Source organism: Rutidosis leptorrhynchoides, chromosome 10, assembly GCF_046630445.1.
Source record: "Rutidosis leptorrhynchoides isolate AG116_Rl617_1_P2 chromosome 10, CSIRO_AGI_Rlap_v1, whole genome shotgun sequence".
Taxonomy (NCBI): Eukaryota; Viridiplantae; Streptophyta; class Magnoliopsida; order Asterales; family Asteraceae; genus Rutidosis; species Rutidosis leptorrhynchoides.
Window position 1 is genome coordinate 113,931,239 of NC_092342.1, and position 17,889 is coordinate 113,949,127.

The 17,889-nt window shown below is 29.4% G+C and overlaps 1 non-coding gene across 1 annotated transcript; it reads right to left on the minus strand.

Annotated features, from left to right (window-relative positions):
• Positions 1 to 739: 739 nt before the first annotated feature.
• LOC139873888 (small nucleolar RNA R71) lies at positions 740 to 846 on the minus strand. Its single transcript, XR_011767600.1, has one exon. It is a non-coding gene; the product is annotated as a small nucleolar RNA R71 (small nucleolar RNA).
• Between the last annotated feature and the right edge of the window lie 17,043 nt (positions 847 to 17,889).

Below are 17,889 nucleotides of genomic sequence, written 5' to 3' on the forward strand. Positions count from 1 at the left end.
GTATTTGGTTTAAACTTTTGATTGTTCGATCTTTGGTAGGGGTTTGCCCTTATGAAAGTTACTTTTCGTGTTTTATATATTATTTTTGTTTGGAAAACCGCTTGTGTTTGTGTTGTGATTGAGGAATAGGTACCTTTGGTGTATGAAAACAAGGTCTCACAAGGATCAAGAGTTCACACATCCATTCTCCGATTCGGAAAAACACGTGCACGGGTTTTATAATCGTAGAGAAGAAAGGGTATTAAGGAAAAATTTCAAAGCTTTGCCATTTTGTTTAGAAGACATGGATCCTAACGTTCAACTAATTCTCAATGAAGAGGGTAATCCAATCAACCATGGTCCACCAGTTAATCAAGAGTTATTGAATGATCCGAACGACACACCGATGTGGAACGCTAGATTAGTTGCACCAACAATCATAGCACCGGCTATTACAAAACCACCAATCGAAGCGGAAAATTGGAAGATTGAGGGTAACTTTTTCACGTTGATCAAAGATACATACTTTCAAGGGTTGATAGATGAGAATTTCGAACACATCCCACACTTTAATGATCTTTGTGATATCTACAAATACAAGGATGTCACCGATGACGCTTTTAAGTTATGGGCATTCCCCTTTACACTTCAAGGAGAAGCAAAAGTTTGGTTAAGGAGCTTACCATCCAATTCCATAAGAACTTTTCAAGATTTAACCAATGAGTTTATCAATCACTTCTTTCCACCGTCAAAAGTAGAACGACTTCGAATGGAGATTAATGGGTTCACCCAACGGGGTGATGAATCTTTGTATGATGCGTGGGTACGATTCAAAAAAATGTTAAGAGCTTGCCCACCACATGGTTTGACGAAAAAGGAGTAGATCAACACATTCTACTGGGGTTGTAATGCTTTAACGAAGCAATACCTTGATTCTTCATCCGGTGGAGTATTTATGTATAAATCACCAAATGCGACCGAAATCTTATTGGAAGACATCTCGGTTAACACATATGAATAGGCACCTTCACCGCGAGATTTGACAAGGAAAAGTGTAGCACAAATCAAGAGTTATGGGCAAGTGACGCTTGCAAGCTTAAACAATCAATTTCAAACGTATGGGAAAGAGTTGAAAAAGATTCAACAAATGATAGTCGCAATGCAAGTAGGTTGTCAACGATGCGAAGGTCCACATCACACAAAGAATCATCCTCAAATTACTCAATGCAATCATGTTAATCGAGATGACATTCCCATGAATTCGGATGCTCATGTGAACTACGTGAGTAATCAAAACTATCAACGGGGAGGAACATCGAACCAAGGCTACTACAATCCTAATAAAAAAACAAGAGTCATTCAACAACCAAACCAATACACCACCCGGATTCACTAACCAAAACCGAAACCAAGGTTACAATAACAACTATCACTAAAACCGAAACAACAGCTTTCAATACCAAAACCAACAACCTTACAACAATCAACCTTATAACAACCAAGCCAATTCAAATTATCAAAACAACCAAGGTTATAGTCGACCACAAAATAACCAAGGTTACAATCAACAACCTCAACAAAACATTCAACAATCCCAACCTTCGAAGAGTTTAGAAGAAACCATACAAAACTATATCAAGAAGGTAGAATCAACCGAAGCTCTCCTAACAAAAGTAAATGAACTTTTGAAGCAACAAATACGAAACTAACAAGCTTCTTTCCAAAATCTTGAGAGCACCATTGGGAGACTTTCAAATCAAGTTGCCGAAAGAGCACAAGGAACTTTACCTTCAAACACTCAAGTTAACCCAAACAACAACTACATCAACAACAATAACCGAAATAACCAACACCTCCAACATAACCAACAAAACTAAAACAACAATAACACGAGAGTAATTCCTATCGAGAGCAACACTACCAATCCAAACCATAATTAAGCGAGTTCATCAAATCCCAACAATACTTATGCTCAAGTGAACTCGATTGATTCAACCGAAGAGGATCAACCCGAATATCCTCAAGTTTTCACGTTCAATGTTGAAGGGGACAAGTTTGATTTTGATGAAGCGTTGGAAATTGATACGATAGATTATGGGGTATTCAAGTTTTTGGAGGATTCGGATGATGCAATGTTCATTCCTTATCAAGTTAAAAGTGTAATGTCCATGGAGGCTATCGAGTCGACATGCAAGGAACTAAAGGATGGTTTTGAGCAAATTAAATTGGGAAAGGTTGAAAAAGAGAAAAAGGTCGAAACTTTATTGAATGCAAAGGAGCAAAAGAACGAGGTCGAGGTTCTTACTACATAAACCGAAGATAAAAATGAAACACCGGTCTCACATCCTCAACCATTACCTCCTCCACATCCAAAGGATGTGGATTGAAAGTCAACTTTAACCGACAATGAAAACATCTATGTTAAACTCCCCTTGGCGGATGTGCTTGAGAATATGCCCAATTATGGGAAATTTTTGAAGACACTTATGGCCAAAAAGGGAGATGTTGAACAAGCATCTACTACTTTCTTGAAAAAGGAGTGTGATGGGATTTTAAAGAAATGTAACCTACCACCAAAAATGGGTGATCCCGGACCTTTCCTTATCCCATGTAATGTGAACGGGTTGGAGATGCTTACATCTTTAGCCGACTCGGGGGTAAGTATCAACTTCATGCCCTATTCCGTTTACAAAAGGTTAGGCTTAGGTGACCTTTCGCCCACTACAATGGGAGTTAAATTAATCGATCAATCAATTAGCTTTAGTGTGGGGATTGCCGAGGACTTAATTGTTAAGGTGGGGGACATAGAATTTCTAATTGATTTTGTCATTATCTATATAAAGGAAGATCCGGTTGTACCCCTTGTTTTGGGAAGGCTATTTTTGGTGATCGTGGATTCTTTCTTTGACTTTAGAACCGGGAAATTGACTCTTAGGGACAAAGGGAAATGCATGAGCATACGAACCAAATGTGTTAGAGCAACATCAATACCATTGACCACACCACAAGTTGTTGCTAGTATGCAATGCATCACAAGCACAAAGCAAGTTGGTTCACCAACTAAAGATAGCGGGGGATTGACCAAGGGAACTCAAGGTAAACCCAAAGATCAAAATGACGTTGTTGATAAGTCCATGAGAAAATTGTTTGAGCGGATGCATCGGGCTTCGTCCAAAAAGGAAGAACATTTGAGAAAATGCTTCATTTCAAACTTGTCAAAACGTAAAAAAGTCAAACTTAAAGATTTAATCAATGAAACTAAAGTAACGAATGATTGGTTAATGTCAATGATAAGTAGTGGCGGTAATGAAAATGTTTTCCTTAGCTCAAAGGGAGGGGAAGTTTACCACCCCGGTATTAGTTGAATTTTCAAAGGGATGGGAGTCGGGTGATAAACTCGTTAAAAATTTCCACAATTGTGTATATAGTTTGTTGTAGTTGCATTTTGTTTAGAAAATTGTATGGTATTCCTTTCGTAGTTGTATTTTTACGTTTTCGCATTTCATGCATATGGGTAAAATCGTAAAACGCCAAAAATAGTTTGTGAATGGGTCAAAATGGACTTTAAATTAGAAAAACTGCAATCAGGTACAAAAGCGGCGCTTTTGTCCTAGGAGCGGCGCTTTTCTTCTTCAAGAGCGACGCTTTGACCTGTGTTTTGGGACCAAAAATGGACAGTAGCCAAGAACGACCCTTTTGTTTTCAAATGTGACGACCTAAAAATTTCCGATCAAATTTAAACTTAAATTCTTATATGATTTCGACACGATAAGCAAAGTCTGTAAAATTGAGTCTCAAAATTTTTGGAACAGTTTACATGAAACCATTTGACATTGACTATTCCTGATGATTCATGAACATTGATGTATAAATAAATATGTATATATATATATATATATTACATATGTATAGGTTTCATATATATATATATATATATATATATATATATATATATATATATATATATATATATATATATATATATATATATATATATATATATATATATATATATATATATATATATATATATATAATTAATTAATAAATATTAAAGATTCAATAAATTATATAATAGGTAAATATTATATAATACATGGTAATATATTAAACTTAATTACAAATTAAATATAATTATTATATTAATACTATTATCACTACTAGTATTATTAAGCAATATTATTAATAATATTATTAAATAGATTGTTATTATTATTATTATTATACATATTGTGATGTATAAATATTAAATATTAATTGTATGATTACATAATATTAAAAGTAATTACTAGTTAAAATATAAACAATGCTATAATTACTTTCGTAATAACTATTAATATTAACATTCATAATTGCTATTAGTTTTGATATAAAATATATATAAATATATGAAATTTGATAAGTATAAGTAATATTAATATTACTATAGAAACATGTAACTTATTATATTTTCAGTTTTAATATTATTAAAATTATCATTTAAATTATCAAGAATCATTATTATCATATACTAATATAATTATTATTATTATCATAAAAATAATATAAATTATTAATATTATTATTAATAATATCATTATGAATATTTGTATAACTATTAGTGTTATTATTCTTTAAATTGTTATTATTAGGATAATTATTATTAATAGGCTTATTATTATGTTATTAGTATTAATAAAATTCATTATTATTAATATGTATTATTAATAAAATTATTATTAATTAGTATTATTTTTATTAATATATATATTAATTATTAATGTTTATTAATAATATAAAGAAAACAGATATAGCGAATCTGTATCAAATCTGCATAAAAATTTTATTTTTTTTCTGTCGATGTTAGTATCATTCAGTTTCACGTTCTTATCATCCTGTGCTAGATTGAAGATTCTTGTCTCTAAACTGTTTCATATCATTATCAATGGTACAAATCAGATATCAATTGGAATCGATTTTTTTGTATTTTATTTAATTTTCTAATTTGCCTGATTATGAATCGAGTACCACACTTTCTATATAATTGATCAATTCAGTTAATATGTAAATTATTCAACCTACTACAACCTTTATCAATCATAAACACCCTTTACAGCTTCCTAGTTATCGAAATTAAACAGAAGTAGGGGAAGAACACATACGTTACCCCTGTATCATTACTTTTTCATCAAATAATTGAATTCGAATAAATCTTACAAATGTAACAATGCAGTTATGTTATAAATCATCCACCTAAACTATCTGAAAAATCCCAGCCTTCAATTCTTTCAAACGACTTCGAATTCAAGAGTCAAAGTATAATTTCAAAAAGTCAAACTATTTGTTTTTCATGAAATTTGATTCGGTATCGATGTATCAGATTCAAGTGAGGTTACAGAAAGTTTCTAGGAGTAATTTAGAACCTATTTCGTGTTGGAATTATGATCTAAAAACGTCCAGAAGTTTGAATCATAGTTTGAGTTGAGGTTCGATGAACAGTGTGCTGTTCTTCAAGTTTTAATTTTTTTTAATTTTAATTTTCACTGATTTATTCCAAACATTTGTATCAGTGTTTCTATTTCAATTCCACAAATCAATTCCAACATCAAAATTGTTATTATGGTCGATTAGTTAAAGTTGAAGAAGAAGATTCGTTATAGGAGGTCGATTATTTATTTTCATAAGGGATTAAAGTCAGGAAAAACAGAAATGGGTTAAATAGGCATGGGTCATAATATTAAACAGATAAACAGAATGGTGCAGATGGTTAAGGTGTTTACGGGTTAACGGGTGGTCACGGGTTCGAGTCCCTAATGGAACATTTTTTTTCTAACAGCCTTTTCATGGAAGGTAGTTCATTTTTTTTTATTATAATTATCATTTCCTTTATTATAATAATAATAATAATAATAATAATAATTATTATTATTATTATTATTATTATTATTATTATTATTATTATTATTATTATTATTATTATTATTATTATTATTATTATGATTATGATTTTTATTGTTATTACAAGTATTAACTATTATTGTTATAATTGTTACTATTACCATTACTTAGTATTATTGTTAATATTATTACTAATATTAATATATGTATTATTATTATTATATTTATTATTATTATTATTATTATTATTATTATCATTATTATGAATATAATACAATTTATTATTATAAATATCATTATTAGTATCATTTTATAGTTGAAAATATTATTATCATTATTATCAACCAAAGTATTAGTAATAATATCATTATTATTGTTAATACGATTACTAGTATGGTTATAATTAATCTTATTATCATTATTAACATTTGTAATAAAATAGATATTTTTATAATTATTATTATTTTTAAGAATTAAGTATTATTATCAAAAATTAATATTTTCATTACTATTATTTTAGATTATGCATTTCATTAAAAACTACTGTTATTATCATTATTACTAATATTAGTATTATCATTATTATTAATTTTATCACTACTAATATTATCTTAGTATTATTAAAATATTGTTTTAACAAACAAATGGCATATATATATATATATATATATATATATATATATATATATATATATATATATATATATATATATATATATATATATAAATTTATTAGTTATATCATTTTTATATTAATAACTTTTATATTCCAGGTATTCATTTTCTTATATATTTTAACTAAATAATATATTAATTTTGTTATATTTTATATATTAAGTATGTTTATATATATATATATATATATATATATATATATATATATATATATATATATATATATATATATATATATATATATATATATATAAACATACTTAATATACAAAATATAACAAAATTAATATATTATTTAGTTAAAATATATAAGAAAGTGAATACCTGGAACATAAAAGTTATTAATATAAAAATGATATAACTAATAAATTTATATATATATATATATATATATATATATATATATATATATATATATATTTGTTTGATTACAAATATGTGTGTTAACAAATATACAAATGATATAGGTTCGTGAATCCGAGGCCAACCCTGCATTGTTAAGTTTCATCATATGTATTTTTACTACAAAATACAGTATTGTGCGTTTTATTTGCTCCCTTTTTAAATGCTTTTGCAATATATATTTTTGGGACTGAGAATACATGCGCTGCTTTATAAATGTTTGACGAAATAGACACAAGTACTTAAAACTACATTCTATGGCTGGATTATTAAACCGAATATGCCCCTTTTTAGTTTGGTAGCCTAAGAATTAGGGAAATGGCCCCTAATTGACGCGAATCCTAAAGATAGATCTATCGGGCCCAACAAGCCCCATCCGAGTTACAGATGCTTAAGTACTTCGATTTATCATATTCGATGAGGGTCCCGAAATGATGGGGATATTCTATATGCATCTTGTTAAGGTTGGTTACCAGGTGTTCACCATATGAATGATTTTTATCTATATGCAGTTTGCGAAATGCCTGATATGAGATGTATGTTTATGGAAAAATTGAAATCTTGTGGTTTATTAAAATTATGGAAATGATTATTATGATAAACCTATGAACTCACCAACCTTTTGGTTGACACTTTTAAGCATATTTATTCTCAGGTATGAAAGAAATCTTCCGCTGTGCATTTGTTCATTCTAGGGATATACATGGAGTCATTCATGACATATTTCAAAAGAAGTTGCATTCGAGTCGTTGAGGTCATCAAGAATATTATTAAGTCTTATTTAGTTGGATATATTATAAAACGGTATGCATGCATTCAACTTTCGATGTGATGAAAGTTTGTCTTTTAAAAACGAATGCAATGTTTGTAAAATGTATCATTTCGAGGTCAAATACCTCGCAATGTAATCATATGTTATTGTATTCGTTCTTATGGATTATGACGGGTCTATATATGTGGTATCAGAGCGGTGGTCTTAACGAACCAGATCTTACATTAGTGTGTCTAACTGGTAATTGTTTAGATGCATTAATGAGTCTGGACTTCGACCGTGTCTGCATGTCAAAAGTTTTGCTTATCATTTCGTGTCAAAAAATACTTGCTCATCATCCTTAAAGTCTAGACACATCTTACTGCATTGATTACATGAATAGTGTATAGATAAAATTCATATCTTAGCGTATCTGCTAATTCATATCTTAGCGTATCTGTTACTGTAAACTTTGCCTGACATATTCCGTAAATTCCTCCGTAATCTACGAAATCTTTTATTCTATATATATAGATATAGATATTCCATGTAAGTAGAATACCATCCGATAGCCAGGAATCATTTCATATCGAAAAATCTTTTATTCAAGCATACGAAATGAAACTCTCCACTAGTTCAAGTCCCTCGAATTCCGATATGGAGTTTCACTCAAGCTCCGAAAGCAGTGTGACCGGAATGGACCAACCAATCAGCCATCATCTATTCTGGATGAATTAGGGATGGGTTTGTAGTCTACTTAATCATTGGAGACAAGAAGAAGGCGATCCCTTCCATCCACCACATTGCCCTCTTGGCGATGAACCTGAAGCACTTACCGGCGAACCTGTCCGAAACACCATTTTCTCTCTTATTTCCATAGTATCTCATCACGATTATATACTATACCAAATTATAGATCTTATATATCAACTCGTCCGAACCGACAATCACCCCGGTGTAATAGAAGAAGTCAATGAACTTCGCACTCGGGTAGTGGCTTTAGAGAATATGGTGCAAAGGTTACAAGCACCAGTAGCAGCACCGGCAACAACAGTATCACCATCAACAACACCAACAGTACCATTACCACCAATAATCTGTCCCACGAACATCGACGTCATACGCTTTGTAGATACCAAGGAATACCACAACGATGAAGTATTGATTCACAACTTCATTGGGGAAACATTCTACGGCGATTATGTAATTTCTAAAGTTTAGAAATTATCGATCCTAGCCTTAACCATAAATCAAATGAGTTTAATTTAATATTAACTCATTAAATCTATATTACATCTGAAGAAATATACACATATACATTTCCATAAAGACTGTAATAAAATTCTTTTGTACAAAATATTAATTGTGAAAAAAATTTTAACGAGTAGGTAATACCAGAGAGATATATAAATTCACAATTAATATGTTACATTCTTCGAATCTGATTCAGCAAATCATCCATTATACTCCCTACTTTCACAACAATATACATTCTTTTATAGAAATCAAAACAACCATACTCATTCAAAAATCTAATTACATATTCTGATTTTGAAATCTCAGAATTCAACTCGAGATATAACCAAAATCATCACTCTTAAATCCTTACATCTTTCAAAGCTATACTTTGACTTCAAAACTGTGCTAGAACATCATATGTATATTAACGAATTCGATATGTGATTCAAACCCTCCGAAATTCCTAAAGACACTTCAAATAATGAACAATCGAGATGATGATCCAACCATATGTTACCCACAGTTATGCACCTAGAAAACTCTCGAAACCTAAGTAAAAATTTAACACATATCTGTGTTAGATCCTTTGGCATTTATTAGCAAAATAAAAAATAAAATAAAAATAACTTTGCAATCTTTTTCCAAAGAATTCAATTTTATCACAGCTCAAGCAAGTCAACTTAGACTTTTCAGTCGGACTAGCCTTATTAAAACCTTGAGAGATACGTTGTCTTTTCTCCATCGTTACCGGGGAACCTTTTATATTCCACCGCATTATCAGCAGGTGTACCAGCAACTTCGTTACTCTTTGGCGTAAGTCTTTCTAAAAAAACCATTATATTTGTTCATTAAAACCCCATCATATACTCATCCACATCTTGTAATAATAATTGTCATGTCAATTACTGGGAATCAGCAATCAGTATTTTGAAATTTTACAGCATGTCTACGCCAACAGTTATATGTGTACATATAATATCTATCTCCTAGACTCACAAACTTCAAATGTGAAGTTTCTGAAAAACTCCCAAAACTGCGAACTAGATCTCAAAATTTTGAAAATGCTGATGAAGCAGCAAAAACTGTAAACGACCTTAACAGTCAAAAGTTTGATGATAAAGAATAGTGTGTTGGCAAATCTCAGAAAAAGAGAAGGTTTGGAACTGGAAAACAGATTGAGCAAACTATGAAGGAGGCTGTGGACAAATCACAAAGACTAAACCTGCCTTCAAAGAATCCAAATGATTCAGTATCTACTGATATCATTAACGAATACCTTACTCCTGACTTTAAAACCTTGCGGACAATATTCTTCATCATCCTCCGATCTTAGATACCATCATATCTTTCATTACAAATATCCTTGATATTTCTAAAGATATTTTCATAACTATTCTTATCTAGAATAATTTATCTCTTCGCGCTATCTGTGTTACATCATAAAAAAAACTGTTTTAGTTTCTAAATTCTGAAAAAAAATTCGAATTTAAAATATGAATGCTTTTGAAGTAATGTTGGGAACTGAAGCATGAGTTAGTATAATATAATGACACTTGATCAACGTGATTATATTACAGTAAGTCATGCTGAGTTTCTAAATGGAACGTGATGATTCACAGATCATAACGTCATCATGTGCCATGTTACACGACTCTTATATTCTAATTAACCTCTGAACTTATCAAGAAAATATTTTCTTGATGATTTGGTCTTTTCCTAGATATTCTGGTAATTTGACCAATCAAGATCGTGCCATTACGATTCTCTTCTTAGAACATTAGCCATGTTCATTCGAAAACACCATACCTCTGAATTCTGGACCATTACTTGTTGTACGTAGAGTCGAGAAGAGAATAAAAATGCAAAGAGCTTCGAAATATAAGGGAAGATATAAAGCCTGACGATGACACATAAATTACAAATCGTGTATATCAATAAGTATTGCAACGTAAAGACACGGTAAAACTAAAAACACTATAAAGCCAAGAGTATAGTAAAAGTGAATAGATTCTTCCGGTGGTAGATGAAAGAGGAGAATGATTGATATGAAAGTCAGGAATATGTGACGACCCGGGAATTTCAGACCAAATTTAAACTTATTATTATTTGATTTTGACACGATAAACAAAGTCTGTATTATTGAGTCTCAAAATTTTAAACTGTTTTAATGAAGTCATTTAACCTTTGACTATTTCCGACGATTCACGAACCTATATACGTAAATAGAAATGTACATGTAAATCACTATACATATAGATAATTATATATGGTAAAATAAATATAGTAGGGAACTGATATGTGATTTAATTATTATGAAAGATAGATTAAAATAACTAAAACTTGTTATTTAATGACTTTGAACATAATTTGGCAACGATTAACAAAGTATTAAATGTATAATGTTATAATTTGAGTTTAAATTGTTTTAATGTATATAATTAATAAATCTATTTAAGTAATGAATCTGGATATGAAAAACATAAGTATATATATAGTCATGTGAATATACATAAGATATATATTAAATATATATTATTATATAAGTATTAAATAATACATAATTAATAAAATGTAATATTAATATAATTACGAGTTAAAATATAATTATCATATTAATATTAGTATCATTACTTTCATGATTATTATTAAAATAAAAATTAATATTAATATCTGTATTATAAATATTATATGATATATAAAAATTATTTTTATTATATTATTAAATATTACTAATATTATGGTTATCTTTATTAATATTACCATTATTAAAATTAGAATAAATTTCCATTTTGTTATTATTATGATTATTATTATTAGTAGTATTACTTTCATTATTATTATTATTTATGTTAAAACTAATATTAATATATGTATTATATATAAATATAAAAGTTGAAACATATAAACTTATTTACAAATTTAAAATATTACATTATTATTAAAAGTATTATTATTATGATAATTATTATTAATATTAACTGTATTATTATTTTTTTATTGTTACTATTAATATATTATCGGTATTACAATTATTGTGAACTTTTTATTAATATTAATATTATTATTATTAATTATTAATTATTATTTATAATATTTTAGATACTGCCAGATATATATATACGCATATCAGATACCAAAATATTTGTCATCTTCACTTTTACCTTTTTCTGTTATTCTCGTGATTTTGGGTGGACAACTTCTTCATAGCTAAACAACAAATAAATCAATTATTTATATTACGTAATCCTTCAATCAGTGATAAATATTATCTGTTATTATTATTATTCACAGATTGAAAATTAAAAGAATTCAATTAAATAAAAAGAAAAACCTCGTTCCCTCTGTTCTTCAACTCAAACTACCATAAATCGATTTCAAACCTTTTTCGAAAATGTAAAAGTGCATTTTTGTTAGGAATCATCTATGTAATCTATCTATAAAGTTTCAACTCCTAATTTTCCTTAACGAATCCAAATTTTGAAAGTCAAAGTATGGAATTAAAAAGTCAACTGTCATGTTCTTAAAGAAATTCGAATTAATGTTTATATTTCAGGTTAAATTGATGATTCCAGTAGATTCTAGGAATGATTTTAAACGTAATTCGTGTTGTAACAATTGTCTAAAATTTCCTCAAAATCAAAAATCAATTTTTATTTTTTTTACCCAGCGACGAACAGTATCTAGTGTTTCTTTCTGTTTTTATATTTTTTTTTACAATTAATCACCTATTCTTGGTTCTATGTTAGATATTTAATCCAACAATTAGTGTAAACACATGATAATAGCAGAGCTTGATCTGTGGATCGATTGGTATTGAGAGGAAGATGATACATTGATAATATACGAGTTATATAATATAGCAGTGAGAATAAAACAGAAAAACGGGCACAGCCCAACTGGTTAGGGTGTCGTTCGGGCGTTCAAGAGGTCGGGGGTTCGAGTCTCGAATGAGGCACAAATCTTTTTAAACCCTTTCCTAAGGTAGTTTCTATTTTATTATTATTATTATTATTATTATTATTATTATTATTATTATTATTATTATTATTATTATTATTATTATTATTATTATTATTATCATCATCATTATGATTATTATTATTATTTGTTAGTATTAAGTATTATTGTTATAATTGTTAGTATTACTATTATTATTATCATTTTTATGAACATAATACAAATTATCACTATAAATATTATTATTAGTATCATATTACAAATTGTTAGTAATATTATAGTATTATCAACAAAGGTATTAGTAATAATATCATTATTGTTGTTAACATGATTATTAGAATGGTTATAATTAAACTTATAACCATAATTAACAAAATAGATATCTCTATAATTATTATTATTATCACTATTAACATAAGTACTACTATTATTAATATTATCATTATCATTATTAGTATTTTTATTAAAAATTATTATTTTTACAACTATATTATTATTAAGAGAATCATTATTAGTAAAACTATTATTTTTATCATAGGTATTAATATCTTTAACTTAATAGTATTATAAATATTAATTTTACAAACAAAAGGGACTTATATGTAAAAAGTATATTACATACTATATTTTTATATGAAATATTATTATCTATAATAATAACTAAATTACATATAGTGTATAAAAATATTTTAAGATATTATAAGTAATAATAAACACATATATAAATATTGAATTCAACACATTATATATATATATAACAATAAGTTACAATTTAATAATATATTATAATAAATATATATATACAACACTATTCAATTGCAATTATATGTGTTAATATATATATACATGATATAGGTTCGTGAATCCGAGGCCAACCCTGCATTATTCAATGTCGTAATATGTATTTTTACTACAAAATACAGTATGGTGAGTTTCATTTGCTCCCTTTTTAAATGCTTTTGCAATATATATATTTTTGAGACTGAGAATACATGCGCTTTTATAAATGTTTTACGAAATAGACACAAGTAATTGAAACTACATTATATGGGTGAATGATCGAAGCCGAATATGCCCCTTTTGCTTGGTAGCCTAAGAATTAGTAAACCGATCTACTAATTGACGCGAATCCTAAAGATAGATCTATTGGGCTTAACGAACCCCATCCAAAGTACCGGAAGCTTTAGTACTTTGATGTTGTTTTATCATGTCCGAAGGATTTCCCGGAATGATAGGGGATATTCTTATATGCATCTTATTAATGTCGGTTACCAGGTGTTCACCATATGAATGATATTTTTGTCTCTATGCATGGGACATTTATTTATGAGAACTGGAAATTAAAATCTTGTGGTCTATTAAAATGATGGAAATGATTATTTATGTTAAACTAATGAACTCACCAACCTTTTGGTTAACACTTTAAAGCATGTTTATTCTCAGGTATGATTCGTGACATATTTCAAAAGACATTGCATTCGAGTCATTAAGTTCATCAAGATTATTATTAAGTCAATTATAGTTGAATATATTATGAAATGATATGCATTCCGTCAACTTTCGATGTAAAGCAAGTTTGTCTTTTAAAAATGAATGCAATGTTTGTAAAATGTATCATATAGAGGTCAAGTACCTCGCGATGTAATCAACTATTATGAATCGTTTATAATCGATATGGACTTCGTCCGGATGGATTAGGACGGGTGGTTAGAGTTGGTATCAGAGCGGTGGTCTTAGCAAACCAGGTATTGCATTAGTGTGTCTAACTGATAGTCTTTAGGATGCATTAGTGAGTCTGGACTTCGACCGTGTCAGCATGTCAAAAGTTTTGCTTATCATTTTTTGTCGGAAATCATCTGTTTATCATCCTTAGAAAATTACTTGCTCATTATTCTTAGTCTAGACACGTTTTACTGCATTGACTGCATGAATAGTGTATAGACAAAATTCATATCTTAGCGTATCTGACAATTCATATCTTAGCGTATCTGTTACTGTAGACCTTGCCTGATATCTCTCGTAAACCTCTCCGTAATTTAAGGGATCCTGGTACTATATATATATATATATATATCTATGCATATTATGCATTGAGAATACATCCAACTATCAATTGCTGTCACTAAACTCTTCATACCAAAAATCTTTTCTATGATCGAGTAAGATGGCCTCTACGAATCGACCAAGTTCTTCTGACTCCGAAGACAGCGTGACAGGAGCACACCAACCACTCAACTACCGTGATTTCTGGAGAAAATGGGGGTGGGTTCACGACATACTCACCCTATAGAGAAGGGAAGAAGGTACTCCATATCATGAACCGAATCTACCACCTAACCTTGGAGTACTCGGCCCGCTCACCGGCGAACCTGTTTGCAACACCGTTTATACCCTTTTTGCCAGAATTTTTCATCTTGAGACTATCATTAACGGAACTAGAGAAGATATCTGACCTCTACCTCACACTGATAACCAACCAGGGTTAGTAGAAGAAGTTAAAGAACTCCGAGCTCGAGTGTTAACTTTAGAGAGCACGGTACACAATTTGCAAGCACCAGCAGTATCACCAACACCAGTAACATCACCAACCTCAGCACCAACAGCTTTGACATTTCATTATGTACCTCGAGTATAATCATCGTTCTACATGACGTTCTACATCATTTATCTTCGTTCGACATGGCGATTATGTTATCTCTAATGTTTTAGAGATTATATATATTCTTGTTCTAACGGTAAATCAAATGAGTTTAATATCATATTGACTCATTAAATCCATTGTTACATCTGAAGAAAAATATATGTAAGTATATTTTCATAAAGATTGTAGTTAAAAACTCTTTCGTACAAACTGTTAATGGTGAAAATATTTTAACGGGTAGGTAATACCCGAAGAATATTGAGATTTCACATTAATAAGTTACACTGTACATTCTTTGAATCTGATTCAACAGTCATTTATTATCCTACTTACAACCACCGATATGCGTATCCGTTCACCGCAGAATAATCATTTTCATTCAATTTCATATTTGGATTTTGATCTATCAGAATCCAACAAGTGGCATAATGAAGAAAACATATGACAAAATAAAATTTGTTAGAAACAGACAAATTAACTATGAGGAATTTTGTTAAGAATTCACGCTAACAAAATCCTAGCTAATTGTTCCTAGCAAACTATTAATTCCGTATTACATTTATTTATAGCAATTTATTTATCGCAATTTAATTATCGTAATTTTAATTCTCGCAATTTTATTTATTGTCATTTAATTTCTGTTATTTACTTTACACACTTTATTTATCGTCATTTAATTTCTGTTATTTATTTTTACGCACTTTACATATCGGGACACGTATACAAGGTTTTGACATATCATATCGAAGCGTCAATATATATTATTTAGAATAACCATAGACACTCTATATGCTGTAATGATCGAGTTCACTATACAGGGTTGAGGTTGATTCTCAAATAATATATATAGTTTGAGTTGTGATCGAGTCTGAGACATGTACACGAGTCACGATATGTATTAACTAATTCGAATATTATATATTAAACTATATATGAATTATTGGACTGTCAACTGTGGACTATCGACTGAGGAATAATAACATTGGATAATTAAAATGATTTAAAATATTGATTATAACATATGAAATTAAACTATTCTTCAAGTTTGCCACTTGATTTCATCTTAAACATCATTTATATCTTGACGATTACAATCTACGTTCAAACCCTTTATGATTCTTGAAAACACCTCAATCGAGAGGATGAACCAACCACACTTCATCTACGGAAGAAAAGACTTATGCATATAGTTATGCACCTGAAAACACTCGGAATGTGAGTAAACGTTTAAAACATATCTGTGCTAGCTCCTTTTGTGTTGTTTTTACGGAAATTAACTTTGCAATTTCTTTTCAAATTAGCCAATTTTATCACAGCTTCAGCAAATCAACTTCGACTTTTCATTCGAATGAACTCTTTTATAACTTTGATATATAAGTTCGCCTTTCGTCATCGTTACCGGGGAACCTTTTATATTACACCATATTACCAGCAGACGTACCAGCAACCTCGTTACTCATTGGCTTAAATCTCTCCAACAAATCACTATATTTATCTATTGAAGTCTCATCATGTACTCATCCACATCTTGTAACAAGAATTGTCATACCAATTACCGGAAATCAGCAAATCTGTATTGTGAGTCTCGCACCATTCCACATCAACAGTTATATGTATCCATATAACATTTATCTCTTAGAACTATGATCTTCCATTCTGAAATTCTGAAAAGCACCCCTTTCTGTGAATTTATACTCTGAATTTTGAAAAGTTGAATGAAGCAACAAAAACTGTAAATGACCTCAACAGCCAAAAGTTGATGATAAAGAATGGTATGTTGGCAAACCTCAGAAAAAGTTTGAAACTGAAAAACTGATTGAGCGAACTACGAAGTAGACCAAGGACAAATACAAGAACCATACCCTATATTCAAAGAATCCAGGTAATTCTGGATCCGTTGAAATCTTTAGCGAATACCTTGCTTCTGACTCCAAACTCTTGCGGACAAATTTTCTTCACCATCCTTCGATATTAGAAATTCCAAGATATCATCGTATCTTTCATTATAAATATCCTCCATATTTCTGAAGATATTTTCATAACTATTCTTATCTGAAATTATTAATATCTTCGTGCTATCAGTGTTACATCATATAGAAACTGTTTAGTTTCTATATTCTGTAAACCTTCAAGTTTAAAATATGAATGTTATTGAAGTAGTGTTGGGAACTGGTGCATGAGTTAGTATAATATAATGACACTTGATCAACGTGATTATATTAAAGTAAGTCATGCTGAGTTTCTAAATGGAATATGATGATTCACAGATCATAACGTCATCATGTGCCATGTTACACGACTCTTACGTTCTGTCTAATCTATAAACATATGAAGAACATATTTTTCTTGATAGTCCTATCTTTCCTTG